The 23,811-nt window shown below is 35.7% G+C and overlaps 1 pseudogene; it reads left to right on the top strand.

Moving 5' to 3' along the window:
• The first annotated feature begins 21,659 nt into the window (after window positions 1-21,659).
• LOC138159098 (eukaryotic translation initiation factor 4E pseudogene) overlaps window positions 21,660-23,811 on the top strand; it is a 45,327-nt pseudogene continuing 43,175 nt past the window's right edge.

Raw genomic sequence — 23,811 nt, 5'->3', positions numbered from 1 at the left:
CTCGGTGAGTGCAGAAGCAGTGGGGCAGAAAGCCCCCGAGTGTGCGCACTTACAAGAGGTTGGAGGTTTGGATTTGGTCTCATGTTAGGGGGAAGAACTGAAGATCTGTGGCAAGAGGCACCATTTCCTATACCCTAGGGTTAGAGGTGAGTACAAATAACTAAGCTATCACCACAAAGTAATGCACAGGCAAAGGAAAAAGAATCCAACTTTAGAAACTTACTATGGCAATGGAGGTGATTGGGTTCATCTTTAGAGGAGGAAATTAAAGAGACCCCAAAAGAGTAACATCAAATAACCATTTGCCTGCTAAAAAGAATTTCTAGAGGACCTTAAGAAAGACTTTAAAATCAATTAACAGAGATGGAGAAAAAAACTAAAAAAGAAAATAAGAATAATCAGAGAAAAACAAGAGTGGCACCAGTGGAAAGTCAACCAAATAGAAAAGGAGAAACAGAATCTTAAGGAAGAAAATGACACCTTGAAAATTAGAATTGGACAAAGTGTAGCCAGTGAAATTATAAGTGATCAAGAAATTATAAAACAAAATATGAATAATGAAACAATAGAAGAGAAAGTGAAACATAAGAAAAACCGAAGTTTTAGAGAATAGATCAAGAAGAGAAAATATAAAAATAATTGGACTAACTGAAAGTTATGATCAAAAGAGAAATCTTGATACAATAACACAAGAAATAAAGAAAATTGTCCTGAAGCATTAAAAAGGGTCAAAAGTAGAAATAGAAAAAAGTCAATTGATCACCACTCAAAAGAGAACTTATGAAGAAAGCTCATGGTAATGTCAGTCAAATTCCTAAAGCCCCAGCTCAAGGAAAAACTATTAAAAGTGTCAAGATTAAAACAATTTAAATATCTTGGTGTCACAATTAAAATTACACAAGACCTAGCAGCAAAAAAATTAAAGGACCACAGGTCTTGGAACAAAATATATCAAAGAGCAAAAGAGCTGGTGCTCTGGCCAAAAATATCATTCCCTGCACAATTAACTATTACCTTGAAAAAAAATGGCCATTTGGAAAACTCTTAGATTTTCAAGACTTGATTGTAAAAAAAAAAACCTTAACTGAATAGATGATTTGACATATAAGAACATATATATATATATATATATATATATATGGTATGTAACAAAGTTTGATTATAAGGGATCCATAAGGACAAACTGTTTACTTTTTATATATGTGAAATATAAAATTTATGTTGATTCTTATTAATAATTGGGTGATTTATAAGAAAGATTGGGGAAATCCTGGGCATGATATAAATTTAAAAAGTAAAACCATTTAGGAACAACTAAAAGGAGAAATTGTCTTATACAAATGAGGTGAAAAAGGAAGAATTGATATATATGAATTAGATGGGGGAGGAGGTTTGGTAATTCTGATAACCTACTTTCATAGGGAATGGGTGCAAGAGGAAATAATACATACACATTTAAAAAGGGTATAGTAGTCTTCTAAATTCATAAGAAATAAAATGGTAGGGTCATAGGGAGGGGGGAGAGGAAAAGGGGGGATTTTTAGAGGGAAGGGTGAAACAATAGGTAATTAGGGGTATAGAAGGGTGTTTAGATTTATGGGAATGGGAGTATGGGGAGGAAACTTTGGAGGGGGGTGGGCAAATCATAGGAGGGCAAGGTAATGGGTAAAAGTAAAGTAGAGGAGGCAGGAGGGATAGGAAACAGATATGCATATACATAAAAATGAAGATCAGGAGTAGAATAGGTTGAGGAATGTATATGTCTATATGTGTATATATATATCTATAGCTATGGAGAAATGTATCTAAGCTTTATTGTAGCCTTCTGGTGGGGGAAGAGGGATTGTATGTATGTGTGTGTGTGTGTGTGTGTGTAGCTATAGAGAGACATTTAAATTTTACTGTGGCTTTGGGGGGGTTTGGAGGAAAGAAAAAAGAACAAAAAAGTAAACAACAGAGAAAAAAGAAAAGGCACGAGGAAGAAAAGAAAAGATGGGTAATTATCAACACAATGAGTATTATTTATCATATGGGCTTTCTTGAAATGAAAATTTATTGTTACATTTTTTGAATCCTCTCATGTTCTGCTATACAAATGATATGCTTTCATTTCTTTCTAATTTTGTTTTTAATTTCCAATATTGAAGTTTATGACATAGTTTTGTTTCTTTTCTTTATTTTCTAATTGTTTTCTTGTGCTTGAGTTTAAAATAAAATTTGGGGAAAACATCTACTAAAAGCCAACAACAAAAAAAAAACCCAGTTGTTTGCACGTTATTCCCTTATTTAAATCTGAGCTACTTGAAGATAGATAATGTTGGGGTTCTTTTTTTTTCTTTCTTTGTATCTCTACCTCTGAGGACAACATCTGTTTCATATTAAATCTTTAATAAAAGCTTTTTGATTTGACTTGATTTAACCTGTGGTTTTGGAATTTCATTTTGGCAATTAAGGAAGAGACCAGAGTCATTGAACAAAATTAGACTTTTCTAATAAGTATAGGTCAGAAGTCTATCTCTTGCCACCAAGGGTGGTGACTATGCATGAAAAGAAGGTGATGAATTCAAATGATGCTCTCTAATTAAATTGACACAGCCAGGCACTTACTGCATGTGGGGATTGGGTGACAGAGAGAGGGAAGAGCAAAGAATTGCTTGAACATGCTGAATTTGCCTAGAATTTTGGAAGTTAGGAAGAGTGAAAGGCTTATTTTGGGGGAGAAGGGACTCATAGGCTTGATTTTGATTTTGGCTAAGTTGAATGACAATTAATTTGAAATAATTAAGCCAATTGTATGTCAACATAAATGAATAAAACTCAATCATGAATCTATGTAAACCCTGTTTTAAAAATGTATATATTTAATCAATATACTGCTATTCCATGTGCTTTATTCCAACTCAATGAATTTTCTTCTATATTTAATGAGAACATTTGGTCTCCTCCTGAAATTAAATGTGTAGACCTGGACTTATTAAAAATAGATTTGTCTAACAAGCTGCTGACAAGAGAGTTGAAAAATATAGTTTTCCTAATAGAAACTTAATACCAGGTGTAGAAAGAGAGGGAGAGAGAATTGTGATGGGACAGTTCTTGCCATGGGACCTATTAGAAGAGGAACTTAACTTCATGTGTCTGTGATAGATCAAAGAGAGATAAAAAAATTAAAATATCTTATTAATTAAGTACTGTTCATCACTTTTGTTTATTTTGACTTATACAGCCATGTCTTTTGATCATATTCTTCTCATTTTAAAGTTAAAAATATTTATTATATGAGTTGGCACAGGTTTTTGTTATATTTTCAAAAGATTAAAAATATGTCCACTAATTTTAAACAAATTTTTAATTGGATGATGGCTTTGTATAAAACACTGTACTAGAATTTAAGGGGAAACATAAGGTGAAAAAGATATATTAATTTTATTTAAGGATGTTACACTATACTAGGGGGAACGAGGCATATATACAAATATAGCATATACATATAATCCTTATATTGAATTTTCATCATGATTTCAAGTTTTTTAATGATTGAATTCAGAACATTTTGAAAAACATAGAATCTTCTAAAAGCACAATTTAAAGTTATTAAAGTTTAAGATAGCAGTAAGATGTATGAAAAACCATGTATTTGAGTAAGGTCTCTAAAACTAGAGGTTAACAGTTTCTATACTCCTAAGGGATTTAAACTAAAAGCTAACAGTCAATTTAAATTATTTTTAAATAGTCTCTTTCTGATATTCTTTTGCACATGTGATATATTAGAAAACTCACTGGGCTAGTAGTATGAAGTCTTAGGTTTTACTTATAGTTCTAATGATCTACTGTAAGTGTAAGTCAGGACAGGATGAAGGAAGGAAAGAAGGAAGGAAGGAAGGAAGGAAGGAAGGAAGGAAGGAAGGAAGAAAGGTATTAGGCACAGACCTAATGTTTTTTTTTGTTTGTTTGTTTTGTTTTTTTTTTCTTTTGCCTTTTGGAGGGCAATTGGCATAAAGTAACTTGCCCAAGTTTACATGGCTATTTTTTTTGTTGTTGTTCATTTGTTTGATTTTTTGTGTGTGAGGGTGGATATTAAGTGTCTGAGGCCAGAACCAAACTCGGGTCTTCCTGACTCCAGGGCCAGCGCTTTACTCACTGCACCACCTAGGTGCCCCAGAGCTATTGTTTTTACAGACATTACTTCATGTGATTGTGTTGAATATTCAAAATTGTATAGTATTTTTAATGATCTTAAGCTTCACCCAGAAGCAAAATTTCATCTTTTTAACCTGAATATTTTTATCATGATATAATAAGACTACAAATAATGGAATACCATAATCTTTAAGTGTAAAACTAAAATGTAGCACTGAAAGGAAAACAAAGGGACTCATCATGGACCCACATAACCTATAGCATGTAAATAATGATGAATGTTAATCACAGAGATATCATCAAAATGAGTTATAACTGGAAAAAAAAAGATATGGCCTGCTCAAAAAAAAAAAAAAGCTAAGATCATATGATAATCAAAGTGGTAGATTAGTCACTTTCTGCACACTTCTTCAATCTTTCTGTATTATAAATAAGGAATTATGACCAATTGTAGAGTAATTATAGCAAAGATAAAAATGAGGAACATTTCGATAAAATGATAAAAACCTGATGAATAAGCACCAGATAATGTGACTACCTACAGCACCCACACATAGCCATCCCCATGTCAACACTGGCTCATGGCAACTAGCACAAGCAAATTCTAGTCTAACATCCTGGATTGAAGGAGTAACCCTTCCTTCCAAATGCATTAACTATCTGAACACCTCTCAAGCCTAAAAAAAATTGCACAGTTATTTTCCACTACCACATAGAGAAAAGGAGAAAAGCAAAAGAGAAAGAATCAAAAAAGAAGGATATTTTACACCTTGTGCCTGGGAGCCCACTCTTTCATTAAGCAACTTTATTTCTTTACTTCATTTACTGCTCATACATTCTCCCTTCCTCACCCTTTATAGCCCAGAACACAGGGATAAAATAATGGAACAGATCTTACATTTATGGAACAAGATAAGCAAAATGGTAAGGTGGGAAAAAAGTGTTCTGATTGATTATAATGAAATAAAAAATATAAACTGACATCTTGATGAAAGACAAGCCTATGGGTTGTACAGAGAAGGTGTAACAGAAATAAGAAACTTCAGTGTGATTCAAAGATTAAAAAATCATTTAAATGAGGAACAAAGTAAACACATAAATGAGACCTCTAAATGCAGAAATTAAAAACACAGTGAGCAGAATGGAAAATTTGAATATTTGATGGATAAACTCTCTAAGATGCATTAAAAAAAGAAATGAAAAAATATGCATATGAAAAATAATCATAAGGAAATTTTATAAAATAGAAACAAAACAAATATATATTTAAAAAATATAAATTCAAACCTGGAAGACAAGGCAGGTGAAAATAAATTAAGGTTCATAGATCTCCCAGATTATTGTAAAAACCTATTTGAAATAAAACCAATTCTAAATTTCTTAATGTGGAAAATAATTTGAAAAAAACTATAAATTTTAATCAATACAACAGAATATTAATTGAAAAGGATCTGCAGATTACTCATATTTAAGACATTTTAAATGTTTTTTATGGTATCTAACTGCACACACACATACACACACTCATGCACACATTCTCCTTCCTATTTATTTTTTAGTTATAAGTCCACAGTTATATTTTGAAGACTGCAGGCAAACCAATTGAACAACTTCTGTTAGATATTTTCTACTCCTAAATAAATGTTTAGCATTCCTATATTTTAACCTTTTTGTGGAAAATTGCAAATTTATTACAAGCTATCACTTTTTTAACCAACTGCTTTCTTTTGAACTCTACTTTTCTCTTCTTAAAACTTTTTCATTCAAATGGCAGAAATGAGGGAGACTCCATCCATAACTATATATTCTTCACTTTTGTTCAATGTTTCCGTATATCTCTTGTAAGTTTTCCTGGCTTAATTTTGGAAAAAAAATATGGGAAAAGACACAAGAATGACATCATTGATATGAGACAGTATTCTTATTGAATGAAAAGCAAATTTCATATCATCAATTAACTTAATGGTCATCCTCTATATCTCTAACCTGGAATTAAAACACCACTATAAGAACACTATTTAAAAGTAATTTCAAGCATAATACACATATATACATGTATTTATTTATATAATTAATAACATATGTATATGTATAAATTCCATGTCTATGACCACTTAATCATTTTAACGCACTTTTAAAAAATTTAGAGACAGAAGTTTCCACAGAGATTCTTGAGTCCAGATCTCTGATTTGTCAGATAAGAAAATTGAAGTCTTGAATTCTATAGTAGCTGCACAATAATGAAGTTGCAGAGCCAGAATTTGAAGCTAGGTAATCTGACCACCAATTCACCATTATTTTCACAATATTATACTGCCATTTCTGTGATCCATTCATTAATTTTCTCTTATCCATAGAAGATGATTCATTATCCATAGAAGACAAAATTTTTAAAATCTAAGGAAATTTGGGGGGGGCGGAGTCAAAATGGCTGAGTAGAAGCAGGACCTCCCTGCTGCTCTAGCTTCCACCTTCCCCAATGATTGTAAAAAGGGGATTCTAAGCAAGCTTTGGAGCTGCAAAATCAACAAAATGAAAAAGAGAAGCTAACATCCTGCTGAGGACAGCCCGGTAGGCCAGCAGGAACCATCCAGCTCAGTGCTCTAGGAGCCTAGCCCAGCCTCAGGCTGAGGCTTTAGCCCCAGGGAGGGCCTGAACAGCCACCAGCCTGAGGGATTCCAGAACAGCAGCAGCTTTGGCCATTTCCAGATTTATCAACACATAGATGCAAAGGACAAAGTGAGAGGTCAGTGTAGTCTGGACATTGGGACCAAGTAAGTGGGATTGCCTGGCTTTTGGCCCTGGGGCGAGAAGCTGCTGAGACACCTGCAAAGCCAGACAGCCACATGTGGAAGCTTCAGCTCCTGGACTGCAGGGTGTAGGGGGACCAAACACCAGTATGAGGGGTAATTGCTCTTGCTTTAACCTTATTGGAACTGGAGTGTAGTCTAGAGTGGAGGTCCTGGGGTGGGTGTCCAGGTTGCCAGAGTGTGTGGAGTCCTCAGAGAGGGCACTCATCTAATACTTCCAGCAGCTGAGAAAACCCCAGCATTTGGGACCAAAGCTTCCCTGTCTGGTGGCAGAGTCCTAATGTGCAAAATGCCCAGAGGTCAAGTGACTTAGGGGCGACATGATCAGGCAAAGGAAACAAAGCAGACAGAAGATTCCAACATTAGACTCCTGTTTTGGGGACAAAAAGGAGCAAAGCATGGAATGGGAGGAAGATAGTGAAGTCAGAACTCCTGCACAAAAAGCTTCAAAAGAAAATACAAGCTGGTTACAGGCCACAGAGTATGTTAAGAAGCAGATAAGAGAAGTGGAGGAAAAATTGGGAAGAGAAATGAGAACAATGCAAGAAAATTATGAAATGAGAGTCCAACAGCCTGACTGAGGAAAATCACAGCTTAAAAAATAGACTAACTCAAATGGCAAAAGAGGCTCAAAAAGGCAACGAGGAGAAGAATGCCTTAAAAAGCCAAATTTGCCAGATCGAAAAAGAATCTCAAAAGCTCATTGAAGAGAACAATTGATTCAGAATTAGATTGGAGCAAATGGAAGCTAATGAGTTTATGATAAATCAAGATGCTGTTAAACAGATCCAAACAAATGAAAGAATAGAAAGCAATGTGAAATATCTCATGGGAAAAACCACTGACCCAGAAAATAGATCCAGGAGAGATATTTTAAAAATTATTAGACTACCTGAAAGCCATGATCAAAGTAAGAACCTAGAAATCATCTTACAGCAACTTCTCAAAGAAAACTGCCCTATGTTTTATAACTAGAGGGCAAAATAGAGGTTGAAAGAATCCACTGATCACCTCCTGAAAAAGATCCCCAAAAGAAAGCTCCTAGGAAAATTATAGCCAGGTTCTGGAATTCCCAGATTAAGGAGAGAATATTACAATCAGCCAGAAGAAACAATTTGAATATTGTGGAAATACAATCAGGATAACCCAGGATCTGGCAGCTTCCATGCTGAGGGATCGAAGGGCTTGGAATATGATATTCCGGAGGTCAAAGGAGCTGGGATTAAAACCAAGAGTCACCTACCCAGCAAAACTGAGTATCATGGTTCAGGGGAAAATATGGTCATTCAGTGGAATAGAGGACATTCAAGCATTGTTGCTGAAAAAAACCAGAGTTGAATAAAAAAAATTGATATTCAGATAGAAGAAGAAAGAGAAGTATGAGAAGGTAAACAGGGAAAAGAAATCATAAGGAACTTATCAAAGTTGAACTATTAACATTCCTGCATGGAAAAAGAATAATTGCAACTCATGAAACTTTTCTCAGTAGTTGAAGGGAATAGAAGTATATAGATATACATATAGATAAAGATATATGTCTATATATGAGAGTATATGGGCATATGAATACATATGTGAATGTTTGTATATATGTTTACAGGTATACATAGATAGAAGGCACAGGACTAATTTAACAGGAAGGAATGATACTTAAAAGGTGAAATTAAGAGGTAAGAGAGGAATATAATGAGAGGAGATGGGGAGAGACAGAATAGGTTAAGATACCTCATATATAAAAGGCAAGGGAAAATGGTTACAATGGAGGAGAAGAATCGGAAGGCAAAAGAGAATGGGTCAACCTTATTCCCATTGAGTTTGGCTTGAGGAAGAAATGAAATACACACTAAATAGGGTTTCTTACCCTCCAGGCGAGTAGGGGGAGAAGGGAATGAGAGGGGAGATGATAGAAGGGAGGGCAGGCTGGGGGAGTGAGAAGTTGGAAACACCCACTTTTGAAAAGGGACAGGATCAAAGTAGGGAATAGAACAAGTGGGAGGTGGGATAGGAGGGAGGGAAATATAGTCAGTCTTTTACAATATATCTAGTATGTTATTGCTTTGCATTAGCCACACATGTACAACCTGTACTGAACTGCTTATCTTCCCAGTAAGGTTGGGTGACAAGGCAGGAAGGGAACGAATCTGGAATTCAAAGTTTTAAAACCAAATATTCGTGTATATATATGTATATATACACACATATATACATATGTATATATATGTATATATACACACATACACACACACACATATATATATACATATATATATATACTGTAATTAATACTACTTTATATGTGATTGGGAAAAAAGATATACAGGTGTTGTGCCATAAAGATCCACTGGAAAAGTCTAAAGGGGTATGGGAGAAAATATGGGAGAGAGCAGATTGGAGGAGGGGTATATCCTGCGGGACTGCTATTTTGGGGCGGTGGGTAGGGGACAAATGGGGAGAAAATTTGGAACTCAAAATCTGGTGGAAATGAATGATGTAATTCAGAAGTTAATAAAGCATTTGAAAAAAAATATGAAACACATGAAGAGATATGAAAGGAAATGAATGGATGAAAACTTCTAGGATCCGAGAAATTTATAGGACTACATTTATGTAAAAAAAGAAGCAAAATCTGATAGTAGGTGAATTTTTGGGAAATGCTTTCTGATTTAAGAAAGTTAATAAACATTTTACAAACAAATTACAGATAATTCTGAGTTAAAAAAATAATAAATAGATAAATAAATAAAAATCTCAGATGCATTGTGAAGTATCATTTACAAAGGATCTTACAGTCATAGAATCTCTTTGTACCCTGTTGTTAAGGTCATATTTGGCTATAGAATATAACATAGCATTTTCTGGGCATAAAATTGGGATGTTATTATTTAGGGGGATGGCTTTGCTTCAAGAAATTATTAAATAATCAATGTATGTCCATCATGCTACCATTTGTAAGAGTTGGAGGGACCCATGCTGTCAAAGTGCACATTAACTTCCAAACAATTATAGCTTTAATCAAATTTGATGAAAAAAAGCCTGTGGAAATATCAGGAGTTGAGTAAGTCTTTATTCACATTTAATTAAAGTAGAACTGAAGAGAATAAGATACAGCTATGGCATTATGAGGCTTTAGGAGAATGTTATCTAAAATATTCATGAAACCTAGTGATGTGGATTTAGTGGCTCTAGCTAAAATTTGCTACTCAACAGAAAAAATAGCTTGAAAAAATAGTGAGTTTATGTTCTCTTTAATGTGTTTAATGTGACCATTTTTTTAAAAAAAGTATCTTGTCCTTGTTAACTCATTGGTATTCATTGTTATAGCACTAATCATAATAAATTCATTTGGAATTAATGTGGATGCCACATACTTTCATAAGAATTCCACCATAATTCAACATTAATTTAATGTTCCATTAAAATAAAGTGTTACTGTTTTAAGTCATTTAATAATACCTTTGCACAAGGCTGTAAAGATTAAAATGGTCTAGATACTCTCCAGAGAGGTGGGATAATCTCAGTAGTGATATGCTCAGCTACTTCAAGCAGGTTATAAGAGAGCTCTCTGAATGAGTCAATTGCTAAACTTCTCCACTGGGAAAATTCCCTTTCCTTCAGCAGGAGAATGACGTCATTGATCAGAATAGAGCGGCACCAAGGTGTTTAGCAGGCATCAGAAAGTCTAGGATTGAAACGGTTTGAACCTCAGAGGTTCTACAGTGCAAAGGAAGGTAGTATTTACTTAATGTTGGTCTGCAGTAAACTTAATGGACAGTTGTTTCAACTAAAACATGAAAGGCAGACAAAGAAAGGATGATTTTGTGCTTATCAGTTTTAAGAAATATGTCATGGGTGTTTATTAAAACCCTGAATGTGCATATTCATCACTACTACTATTGATCTGATACAGGGAAGGAATTTTTTTCAACCTAGAATTTCAATGTGGATTCATAAATTTTGCTTTCTAAGTGGCAAAATCAGCTTATGATGAGGGATTGAGTTAGAAAATAAAAACTAGATAAAGTCTATTTCAGGGAAAGGAAGACTAATTGGTCACCTGGGGCATGAAATTGAAAACTAGGCCTCTATTATGAATTTCTCTGAGTCTTGCGACTGGCATTAGTGTGGTGAAAAAATGAGAATGAATCAGGATTCAGCATTTGGGTAGATTATTTAGGAGTTTTGGATTCAGTGTGATTTGAGAGTTGAAGCTTTGAATGGAAGTTCAGCTATAGGTTCAATAACATTGTAAATAAGATTACAGTATGATAGAATTGTAAATTGAGACCTGAGTGGATTTTTTTTACTTTAAAGTTCTATTTTTTTTTCCTTTTCTTGTCTACCTCCCACTCATTCAGAGGGCAAGTGATATAATACCAATTATACATGTGAAATCATTTAAAACATAATATTATATATGATGAAATGAATGCAAGAAAAATAAAGTGAAAAACGTACATTAATATACTCACCACTTTTCTTTCTGGAGGTGGATAACATTTTCTATCATGAGTCCTTTGGAAATATAGTGGATTATTGTACTGACCAGATTAGCTAAGGCCCACTTGATTATCATGACAATGCTCCTGTTATTGGGTGCAATGTTTTCCTACTTCTGTAAATTTTACTTTGCATCAATTAATATGTCTTTCCATGGTTTTATGAAACCATCATTCTCATTTCTTATAGCACAGCAATATTCCATCACAAAAATATATCACAACTTGTTCAGCCATTCCCCAATTGATGGACATCCACTTAATATCCAATTCTTTACCCTGACAAATAAAGTTGCTATAAGTATTTTTGTACATATCAATTCTTTTCCTTTTTCTTTTATCTCTTTGGGATACAGACCTAGTAGCAGTACTAAATGTTTTGCATAATGACACATGGGTAACCTATATTAAATTGCTTGTCTTCTCATTGAGGGGGAAGGGGAATAAGGGAGGGAGAGAGTGAATTTTGAATTCAAAATGTAAGAAAAAAGAATGTTAGTGTTTTACATGTAGTTAGGGGAAAATAAAAATTAACTATAACAAAGAAGATATCACTCTTCATGTCTAAATCATATACCCATTTTGACCTGATCATGGTATACAATGGAAAAGGTTAGTCTGTTAGTAGTTTCTGCCCAACTACTTTCCGGTTTCCAGAGCAGCTTCTTTCAAATAGTGAATTCCTCCTCTGAAAGCTTGGATCTTTGGGTTTCTCAAACAATAGATTACTGAATTCATTTATTTCTGTTTGTGTAACTAATTTATTCCACTGTTCAGTTCCTCTGATTCTTTTCCAGTATCAGATGATCATGATTACTACCGGTACTTTGTAGTAGTGTGAAATCTGGTATTCCTAGATTGAAAGGGATATTAAAGTTCACCTGGTGCATTTTCCTAATTTTACAGGTGATAAATTACACCTAGAAATGTTACATATTGTCAAAATTAACATTATAGACATGAAAAAAATAAATAAGAGTCTGAAAGAGAACTTAATGGTTAATGAGTTCAAATCCCTCATTTTACAGTTGAGGCAAACTGAGGTACATAAACTTTAATTACTTTTCAAGGGTCTCCCAGCCATTGACTGTCTGAGGTAAAAGAAAAACACATCTTCCTTACTTTAATTCTCATAACATATATATTACATCATTCTGTCTTAAACAGTATATGGATTTCAGCTCAGGCTCTCAAATGAAAATGTAATTAACATCATTGGGAAAAAACGAGACAGAGAAACTCTAAAGAATATAACTTTAAAAATCATAATTGTTCAAATGGTAACAGAGGCATAGGACCAGAATGGATATATACCAAGAATTAAGGGCCAATTCAATATCATCTAAACTAAAAGCATAATTGATCATTAAGATAATAAAAATAACAAAATCATATGATTTTATCAAGAATTAAAAAAAATGCTTTTGGACAAAATCCATTCCTATCGAAAAATATTAAAATGGATAGAAATAAATGGTGATTTTTCATAAAATGAAGAGTATTATTTATCTGAAATCAAGAAAAAGCATTATCTTTACTGGACAAACTAGAAGTCATTCTAGTACAGTTAGGGGAGAAACAAGGATGTTCATCATTACTATTATAATTCAATATTGTGCTAGAAATTCTAGCATTAGAAATTAAACAAGAAAAAGAAATTAAAGACATAAGCTTAGGCACAGAAGAAATAAAATTATTAGAATTTGCAAATCATATTCTGGTTTATTTAGAGAACCTTAGGGAGTCAACTAAAGAAAAAAATATTGAAAGAATAATTTTAGCAAAGTTGTAGGGTATAACATAAACTCAAATAAACCATCAACATTTTTTATATATTACAAGAAAGATATATGTGGAAGAGTTGGGTTTTGTTTTATGATTTATTGGTGTTTTAGAATGTAGACAATTAGACAAGTTTCCCCTTGTCTAATACTAGTTTTCAAGAAATTATTTTCTTCCTGAAGTTTTTGCTTCTCTATTTCTAGTTGGTTGACTTTCACTTCATAATTTTCTTAAATTGCTCTTATTTTTTCTAATTTTTCCTTGATCTCTTATTTGATTTTTAAAGTCCTTTTAAAATTTTCTGAGAACTCTTTTAAAGTTGGATACATTTGATGTTTCTCACTGAAAAAAGGAGTGCCTATTTTTTGCTTCATTATTTTTCTCTGAATATGGACCCAGATCTTCCCTCTCCCCATAGTAACTATCCATGTTTGTTTTTTTCTCCTTTGCATACTCATTTTTTTTGCTTGTACTTTGTTTTCAGAAACTATTAGTGTAATCACATTGTAGTGTTGAGGTATGGAGAATGATGCCTCAAACCTCAGGTCTTTCTTACAATTATTTTCTGAGTACTGTCTTGGGCTCTCCTTTCTTCTCCTCAGCCATAGTTACAGCCCCCAGACACATTGTCCAGCAATGATTCATTTTCCTACAGTCCCTCCCATGGCTGTTAACTATAAATGTCCTCTCTTCTCCAGGACTGCAACCAGGTCTTTGCTCACCTGGAAGTGGCCAGTCAAGAGGTTCTCTGCCCCTCTGTACTGCAATCACCAGAAATGTGCTAGCTTTTTCTCCCAGCAGGCACAGCCTGGTCAACAAAGCTGTGCTTGGCATCCCTCAACAGTGGAATGTCCTTTAACATCTCCTATTCATCCCTAAGATCCTCACCTTCTTTGCAAGATGAAAGTTTCTAGACTGAAGCTAACTCTCAATCCAACTATCTCCAGTGCTTGCTGTTTGTTGATTCTGAATAGCTGCTATGGAAGTGTTTGCACTTCACTCAGGCCAAACTTGCACTATTGGAGACCCAGTCTTTCCTGGGATCTTCCCAAATTGTCTTAGAAGAACAATTGCTATGCCCTGGATTTATTTCTGATGATCTGAGATGATATTCTGTCTTTCTTTGTGGAGGAAATTTAGAGAAGTGAACGTTTTCTGACCTACTCCACCATCTTCCCAGAATTCCCTCTAGAAGAGATTGAAAAAGAAATTCTACTTAAAACAATTGTAGAGAATATAAAATACTTGGGAGTGTACCTGTAAAGACATAGAGCCAATATTTGCTGGCATTTACAGTACACTTTTCACACAAAGACATTCAAACAACTAAAGAAATATAAATTTCTCATAGGTAGGCCAAAGTAATATAAAAATAATCACAATACTACTTACATTAACTTATTTATTTAGCATCATAACAATCATCCGGAGGAACATTTTATAACATATTAAGGACTTTGTTAAAAATAAATGTAAAGATTTCTGGGATTCAAAATGGCAAAGGAAGCAATAAATAACCATAATCTCCCATATTTACCTCCAAGCAACTACAAGAAAGCACCACAGAACAACTGCTGGAACAGCAGAACCCGTAAAAAATTGGGATGAAACATTCTTTGAGCCCAAGAAACTTTGAAGATTACCAGGAAATATCTCTCATTCAGGTAAAAGGGAAACAGACCAGAATAGTAAGTATCCCAGTCAGCCTGCAGCAAATCCTGTCTGAGCAAACCAAGAGTAGATTGTGAGCCCCAGCATGGTGGAGCAGGCAAACACCAATATCAGAACCACTGCAGGTGCTTCAGTTCAGCCAGAGGAATGGGCTGACAGCTGGTAGCTCTGAGAACCACAACATGCTTCAAGATAGCCCTAGGTAAAAAGGGAGACAACAGCAGTCATCTCATCATGTGCTTCAGTGTATCCCTCGAAAAACATAGAAACATCCCACTGGCATCTGCATTCACTATACACCACCACTGAGATCCAAGTTCAGCGACCACATAAGCTGCCAGAACCCTAAGGCCTCCAGCAACACCAGATATGCATTTCCCCCATGAGACTCAGGGAAACGTAAGCACAGTACCAGCTAAACAAGCAGAGCCTGAATCCCCTGACAGAAGGAGCCTGGGACAGTGCCTCTTCACCATGAGAACAGAGCTCAAATTTCAAAGAAAGGAAAAAAAAAGTCCAAATAAATGAGCAGCAATAACAACAAAAGAAATCTGACCATAGAAAGTTATTATGGTGACAGTGTGTTTCAACAATGCAATATTAATAATGCCTATAGTACCTATAAATATGCTGATATGGTTATTAATCACAAAATATACCAGGCTCTCTTCATGGGGAATAAAGCTAGACCATTTATTCAAATACCAGGAAACTGAGTCCCAAAACCAGAAAGTCAAAGCCATCACAGAAGTTGGCACATGTAGTTAATGTGGGAAACATCCACATTCTCAAGACTTCAAAACAGAACAGGCTAGCTCAGTCAAAGATCCTCCTCTCCACATTCATCTCGTGGCAACTGCTCAGTGTCCATGCAGCTTCCTCCCAGCAGCTCCATTCACCCTCCCCATGCAGGTCTCATCCTTGGCAATCCTCAGCAGGAATCCCTAGCAGAAACTCTGGCTGGCTGAAAAACAGGAGTTCATGCTGCCACCACCACTGCCGCCATTGCTGCCACTGCCGCCACTACTGCTGCCACCATGCTTCCAGTCACTGCACACACTCTAGCTTGTCTCCCTGCTTCCTCTTGCCCCACCCCTTGCTCCTATCTCAGCAAATTCAAGGAGCATGGAAGACCTTTAAATCCCTTTAGATTCTGCCCCAAGACCTTTCATGTCCCTTAATTAGAAAAAAATTCATTAACAATATATTTCATTACATAGGTTAATAGGAGTTTTTGGAATAAATGGTGTCAACATAATTTTATAATATAACAAGGATAGCACACAATAAACACAGAAAACAAGATTTTAGGGTGGGGCTTGAGCACAAGCTCCCTATCATTCCTCTCCCAACAAATGGTGCCCCCAAATCTTAGGATAAGGGCAAACGTCTCTTCTTCCATGGCTACTTGCTACTGAAATCGGACATAGAGCTTTCCCTGTCCCAAGGGGTACCATTTGAGAGGTCAGTTCTTTAGCCAGCATTTGGAATGTGCTTGATGCCAGGTCCAGGTGTGACACATCACAGTTGCAGACGGGAGTGACACCCAGCTTAAGAAATCAGGCATCTAGAGGTGGATGGTACCAAGCCTATGGAAACAAATCTAGCAAATGAGGTGAACAGACAAAAAGCCAAGAAGAAGCAAAAAGAAAATAACCAGAAACAAGGTAGATATAGGATTAGCCATGCTACTGGAGTCCATGAGCCCACTATTGTAGCTCCACTCGTGGCAGAATATTTGAGATAAGGGTACAATTTTGTAATCATCTTCTCTGTAATAAACAATAGTTACAGGGTTATGCCTCCCATGTGCTATAATCTCCACAGCCTTTGAAATATCATCTTGTTTCTGTTTTACTCATACTTTAGCTCCCAATTTTATTCTATCAATAGAATCAAATCCTTCACTTCCTCTGGTAGTTATTTTTGAAGGAGGGTGAGATTTTTGCAAGTGGTTTTGTTTTATAATCACTTGAACTATCATTTTTACAAATCTGTATGGCCCCTTCACCTAAATTATGGAATGTCACAACAATTTCTCCTTGATAATTAGAATCTACTACTCCAGCCAATACATTAATTCCTTGAGCTGCTAATCCTGATTTGGGTAAAATCTGTCCAAAGTGATTTTTAGGGATTCTTATGCATATCCCAGTGGATATTTTTCTCATTTCTTTTCTGTACAACCAAAAGTCCTGTAAACAATGTAAATCATACCACACCAAACCAGGTGTTCCTGGGTACAGTGCTGGGACATCTTACCTCACAGTCCAGCACTCAATGTTTGGGATCTTGTTTTCTAATTTGTTTTTTCTAATTTGAAGATTTGAGGTCATTATTCTGTCTAACGGTGTACTTCTTCCCAATGGTCTATTATTCAAATTTTTTAAAGCCATGCACAGGAGCCCAGGAACCAGGATACCAGGAGAAGACTGAGGAAGTATGACCAGGATGCTGAGACTGTGCCTGTTTATGGTTTGGTTGAGCCTTGAATGCCTGGGAGCAGAAACTGAGGATTTCAGATTGACTTGACCCTGTGAACTTGAGTGTGGAGCAGGATCTATGCAAAGAGCTGGACATGGAACTGGGAGCTGTCTGCCAATAAACCCAGGTGACAATCTTGTGAATACAGGTAGAATATGGGACCATGGAAGGGGATCCAGGAAATCTGAGAATCAGCCCCAAGTCAAAATGAAAAGACCTCTCCCTGGGTACTGAGTAATGATGAAATTGTAGTTTACTAATGTCCTAGGGGTGGAGGGTTTGTTTATGATACTTAGTAATTTATTTCTGAATAAGTCACTGATTTAGTAAATTAAGCATGTCCCATGAGTGAAAGACTTTGACTATTTTAATTTGAGATGATTGTTATTGACAAGTGAATGACTGAATTAACTTAGTTGTTCTTTGAGTGTAAGACTTTTACTATTGTAATTTGAGATGATTGTTTTTTGTTCTAAATATTGTGACCACTTTGGTGAAAACAAGGTGGCTATTTTAATGATTAACTGCTGTGAATACTATATTGTGACTTTATGTGATAAGCTCTCATATTGTGGATGTTATAACTTGATCTTTTGTGGATGTTTGTTTTGATTTGTTATTGAATAAATGAAGTGTTCACTATACTGTGTAATCAGAACCTTAAAAGCTGTTCACAGTAGCATTATTCTGCAAAGCTGCTTATGAATGGCATTACACAGGGGAGACCAAGACACAAACTTAGTCATGGAAGAACTCTAAAAGGTGCCTAAAAATCATATGAGAGTTAAAAAATATGTTGGGGAAAGAAATTAGAGCTATAAAAGAGAATTATGAAAAGAAAGAGTCTTCAGATTAAAAGAAGAAACCACTACTTGAAAATTAGAATTGGCCAAATTGGAAAGAATATACAGGGGGGCGGAGTCAAGATGTCGGAGTAGAAACAGGACCTCTGCACAGCTCTGGCTCTCACCAACTCCAATCCATGTAAAAGGGACTCTGAACAAACTTTGGATATACAGAACCAACAAAATGACACAGAGAAGCTAACCTTCCTCTGAGGACAACCTGGCAGGCCTGCAAGAATAGGCCAGCACAGCTCTCTAGGAGCAGAACCCAGCCCCAGGCTGAGGTCTTAGCCCCAGGGCAGGTCTGACCAGCCACCGACTGGAGGGAGTACATATCAGCTGCAGCTGTGGTGATCCAGAATTATCAACACATAGATGCTAAGGAAAAAGTGAGAGGTCAGTGCAGTGTGGATTTTGGATCCAGTAGTTGGGAGTGTGTCGGCTTTTGCCCCTGGGGCAAGCAGTCACTGAGGGCTGTGGCATATGTGCTGCCACATGGCAGCTTCAGCTCCTGGCCTGCAGAACGTAGGGGAACCATGTGACCAGTCTGAGGAGTAATCGCTCTTTCCTTAACTTGGTTGGATCTGAATTGTGGTCTAGGGTGGAGGTCCTGGGGTATGCAACCAGCTTGCCAGAACATGTGGAGGCTTCAGAGAGGGCACCCAACTAATATCTCTGGCAGGTGAGAAAACCCCAGGATTTGGTACAAAGCTCCCCTATCTGGTAGCAGAGTCCTACTATGGCAAAAAGCCCAAAAGTCAAGTAATTACGTGGTAACATGACCAGGCAAAGGAAAAAAAGCAAACAGAAGAATCTAACATTAGACTCCTATTTTGTGGACAAAAAAGATCAAAGCATGGAATAGTAGGAAGACAGTGATGTCAGAACTCCTGCACCAAAAGCTTCAAAGGAAAAAAAAACAAACTGGTTAAAGGCCATAGATGACCTTAAGAAAAATATAAAAGAAGTGGAAGGAATAATTGGGAAGAGAAATGAGAATGATGCAAGAAAATTACTAAATGAGAGTCAACAGCCTGACTGAGGAAAATAACACTTTAAAAAACAGACTAACTCAAATGTCAAAAGAGGCTCAAAAATCAAATGAGGAGAAGAATGCCTTAAAAAGCTTAATTTGCCAGATAGAAAAAGAATATCAAAAGCTCACTGAGGAGAATCATTGCTCCAGAATTAGATTGGAGCAAATGGAAGCTAATGACTTTCTGAGGAATCAAGATGCTGTTAAACAGATCCAAACAAATGAAATAATAGAAAGCAATGTGAAATAAGTCATGGGAAAAAAACAATTGACCTGGAAAATAGATCCAGGAGAGATAATTTAATAATTATTGGACCACCTGAAAGCCATGATCAAAGAAAGAAACCTAAAAATCATCCTCCAAGAAATTGTCAAGGAAAACTGCCCTGATGTTTTAGAACCAGAGGGTAAAATAGAGGTTGAAAGAATACACTGATCACCTCCTGAAAAAGATCTCCAAAAGAAAATGCCTAGGCATATTATAGCCAGGTTCTGAAACTCCCACAGGAAGGAGAGAATATTACAAGCAGCCAGGAAGAGTTTTATTCCCCATATAGAGATCCTTGGTATATTTTGTGATTAATAACAATATCAGCATATTTATAGTTACTGTAGGCATAGTGAATACTGCATTGGTGATACAGACATGGAGGAACTCAAGAAGGATTTTGAAAATGAAGTAAGAGAAGTGGAGGCAAAATTGGGAAGATAAATAAGAATGATGCAAGAAAATCTTGAAAAGCAAGTCAACAGCCTTCCAAAGGAGACCCCAAAATACACTGAAGAAAATAACACCTTAAAAATAGACTAACTCAAATGGCGAAAGAGGCCCAAAAAGCCAATGAGAAGAAGAATGCCTCAAAAAGCCAAATTGTTTAGATGGAAAGGGAATTTCAAAAGCTCACTGAAGAAAAGAATTCCTTCAAAATAATATTGGAGCAAATGAAAGCTCATCAATTTATGAGAAATCAAGATGCTATAAAACAAATCAAAACAAATGAAACAAAAAATAGAAGGCAATGTGAAACAGCTCATTGGAAACACTACTGACCTGGAAAATAGATCCAGTAGAGAGAATTTAAAAATTATTGGACTACCTGAAAGCCATGATCAAAAAAAGAGTCTAGACATCATCTTTCAAGAAATTATCAAGCAAAGTTGCTCTGATATTCTAGAACCAGAGGACAAAAAATAAATAAAAGAATTCACTGCATATGCCTTGAAAAAGATCCCCCCCCAAAAAAAAAATCTCTTAGGAATATAGTCGCCAAATTCAAGAGTTCCCAGGTTATGGAGAAAATATTACAAGTTGTAAGGGAGAAACAATTTGACTATTGTGGAAACACAATCAAGATAACACAAGATCTAGCAGCTTCTACATTAAGGGATCAAAGGGCTTGCAATATGATATTCTGGTGATCAGAAGAGCTAGGATTAAAACCAAGAATCACTTGACCAGAAAAACTAAGTAAACTAAAAAAAAACTAAGAAAAACTAAGCTCCAGGGGAAAATTTGGTCATTTAATGAAATAGAGGATTTTCAAGCATTCTTGATGAAAAAACTAGAGCTGAACAGAAAATTTGACTTTCAAATACAAGAAGCAATAAAAGCATGAAAAGGTAAAGAGGAAAAAGAAGTCATAAGGAACTTATTAAAGTTTAACTATTTGCAATCCTCTATGGAAAAATGATAATTATAACTCATGAGACTTTTCTCAGTATAAGGACATTTGAAGGAAATATATATGTATATAAACATATATATACACATATATGTATGTAGCTATGTATAGGAGGTTGTATGTGTGTATAAACACATATGTGAGTATGGCTATGTACATGTATACATAGACAGAGGGCACAGGACCAGTTGACCAAGAAGGGATAATATTTAAAATATAAAATTAAGAGGTGAGAGAGGAATATAAAGGAAAGAGAAAGGGAGAGATAGAATAGGGCAAATTATCTCATTTAAAACAAGCAAGAGAAAAATATTACAATGGAGGGGAAGAGAAGGAAGGTGAAAGGGAATGGGTCAACTTTACTCTCATTGAATTTGCCTTAAGGAGGGAATAGCATACACGCTCAATTGGGTATCTTAGCTTATAGGCAAGTAGGGGGGAAGGGAATAAGAGGTGGGATGATAAAAGGAAAGGCAGATTGGGGGGGGGGTAGTTAGAAGCACACACTTTTGAAAAGGTACAGTGTCAAAGTTAAAAATAGTGTAAGTGAGTACCTGCATAGAATTGAGGGAAATATAGTTAGTCTTTCACAATATATCTACTATGGAAATATTTTGCATAACTACATATGTACAACCTCTATTGAATTGCTTATCTTCCCAGTGGGATAGGGTGAGGAGGGAAAGTAAGGTGTGTGGGATTTAAAGATCTTTCATGCCCCTTGAATTTGCTGATGTAGCAGGAAGGGGTTAGGCAAAAGGAGGCAGAGAGCCAAGCTAGAATGCGTGCTGTGGTGGAGGAAGCAGTAGTGGCAGTATCAACAGCATGGTTGTGGTAATGGCATGAACTCCTCTTTTTGAGCCAGCCAGTTTTCTGCTAAGGACTCCTGCTGAGGACTGCCAGGGAGGGGAACTGCGGAGGGGCCAGAGCTGATGGGAGCGCATTTCATGGACAATGAACAGTTGCCGTGAATGCAGAGAGGAGGATCTTTAGCCAGTTCCATTTTGAAGGCTTGAGGATGTGAGTGTTTTCTACATTAATTACATGTACCAACTTCATAACTACTGCAATGGTTTTGACTTTCTGGTTTTGGGACGCAGTTTGCTGGTATTTGAATAAATATTCTAGATTTATTCCCCATGGAGAGAGACTGTTACATTTTGTGATTAATAACCATATTAGCATATTTGTAGTTACTGTATGCATTGTGAATACTGCTTTGTTGATGCAGGGAAGAAGGGGAAGAATCTGGTAATCAAAGTTTTAAAAACAAATGTTAAAAAATGTTTTTTTTACACTGACTAGGAAATTTATACAGGCACTGAGATTAAAAATCCATCTTGCCCAATGTTATGGAAATGGGAATTTGAATATCTTCCCTGCCCCTAGGGCCCTTGAAAGGCTTAAATGACTGAGAGCCTTCCTTGATTAGAAAATATACTCTGTCCCCTAATAGGCTGAATATGATACATGGAGCCTATGGAGGGAGACTTGTTTTTCAAGAATGCCCACACCTTGTTGCTTTATGACTAAGCAGTGAATCAAGAGAGCTGTGACACCCTCTGAGCCAAAAGAAGGCTACATATATCCTAATGTGCAATTTTGCTTTGGGGATCACTTTGAGAAGAGTTGTGTGATTTGACCAGATGATACTCTGGGCAGCCATTGAGCCCTCCAACTTTGAAAACCCAGATGTTGGTGCTTCTCTCTCTGGTAACTGATTAAGCATGGATGAAATGGTCAGAGAGGTTGAATCCTGTCTTATGATCTGTTTCTCTGTCTGTATTTTTTTTGTCTGCTTGTAACTTCTGTCTGTATTCTCTGAAGTTCAGGTTGCCGAACTTTTTCCCCTGAACTAGGTAAATGACATATGTTTGATTACAGCAAGATTATTAACCCATTTTGAGTTGCTTTCCTTTAGAAAAGCAGATCTAGGAGGCTGTGCTAGCAGTCATCTTGGGTATGCTAGGGTGCTTGTTGTTACAACCTACTAGAAAGTGGGGGGGGGTAATTGGAGTAGGATATAAGAGAGAGATTGGGAAAATGGTTACTCAGTAGTCTCGGTGTCTTGGGGTAGCGGTAGAGGAAATATGGGGAGAAAAAAATTGTAACTCGAATTCTTGTGGAAATGAATGTTGAAAATTAAAAATAAATAAATAAAAGATTAATTGAAAAACAAATTGAAAAAAGAATACAAACCTTATCTATATATAGAGGAAAATTGGGAAGGAGATGAGTTCACAGTATGCAAAAGAGATTATTTTGATGTTATATTATTAAAAAAGTGTTTGACAAAACATTCATTAGAGCAAGAATTAGGAAAAAGAAGACAGTAAACTGAGGGAGGGGGAGAATTATAGCAAGTTTCATTTATAAAGGTTTCATTTTTCAAATACATAGAAAACTGTGTCAAATATATAAAAAGATATATTCACCAATTAATAAATGTTCACATTTTATGAAAAGGTTAATTTCAAAGAAGGAAATCAAAACTATCTGTAATCATAAGAATTAAATACTCTAAATCAATAATAATTCATGAAATGTAAAAGAAATGTGGTATCAACTCATGCTCACCACATTGACTAACACCTCAATAAAGGGAAAGGAGAAATGATCAGTTATGGGAATGTAAGTACATTAGTGTACAGCTGTTGGAGCTGTGAACTACTCCATAGTTTCATGTGAAAAAATGTTCTAAATCATTACTGCTCTAAATCAGTATTGCTTAGAAAAATGTAGATTAAAACAACTCTGAACTACCATTTCACACCTATCAGAAATGATAAATGCTGGAGGGTATGAGGGAAAAATAGGTACACTAACAAATATTGGTAGAGTTGTGAAATGATTGAACTATTCTAGAAA

Source organism: Petaurus breviceps, unplaced genomic scaffold, assembly GCF_028583685.1.
Source record: "Petaurus breviceps papuanus isolate PSGF00001 unplaced genomic scaffold, PetGlider_PUasm1.0 175, whole genome shotgun sequence".
Taxonomy (NCBI): domain Eukaryota; kingdom Metazoa; phylum Chordata; class Mammalia; order Diprotodontia; family Petauridae; genus Petaurus; species Petaurus breviceps.
This window is presented reverse-complemented; position numbering and strand designations above follow the sequence as displayed.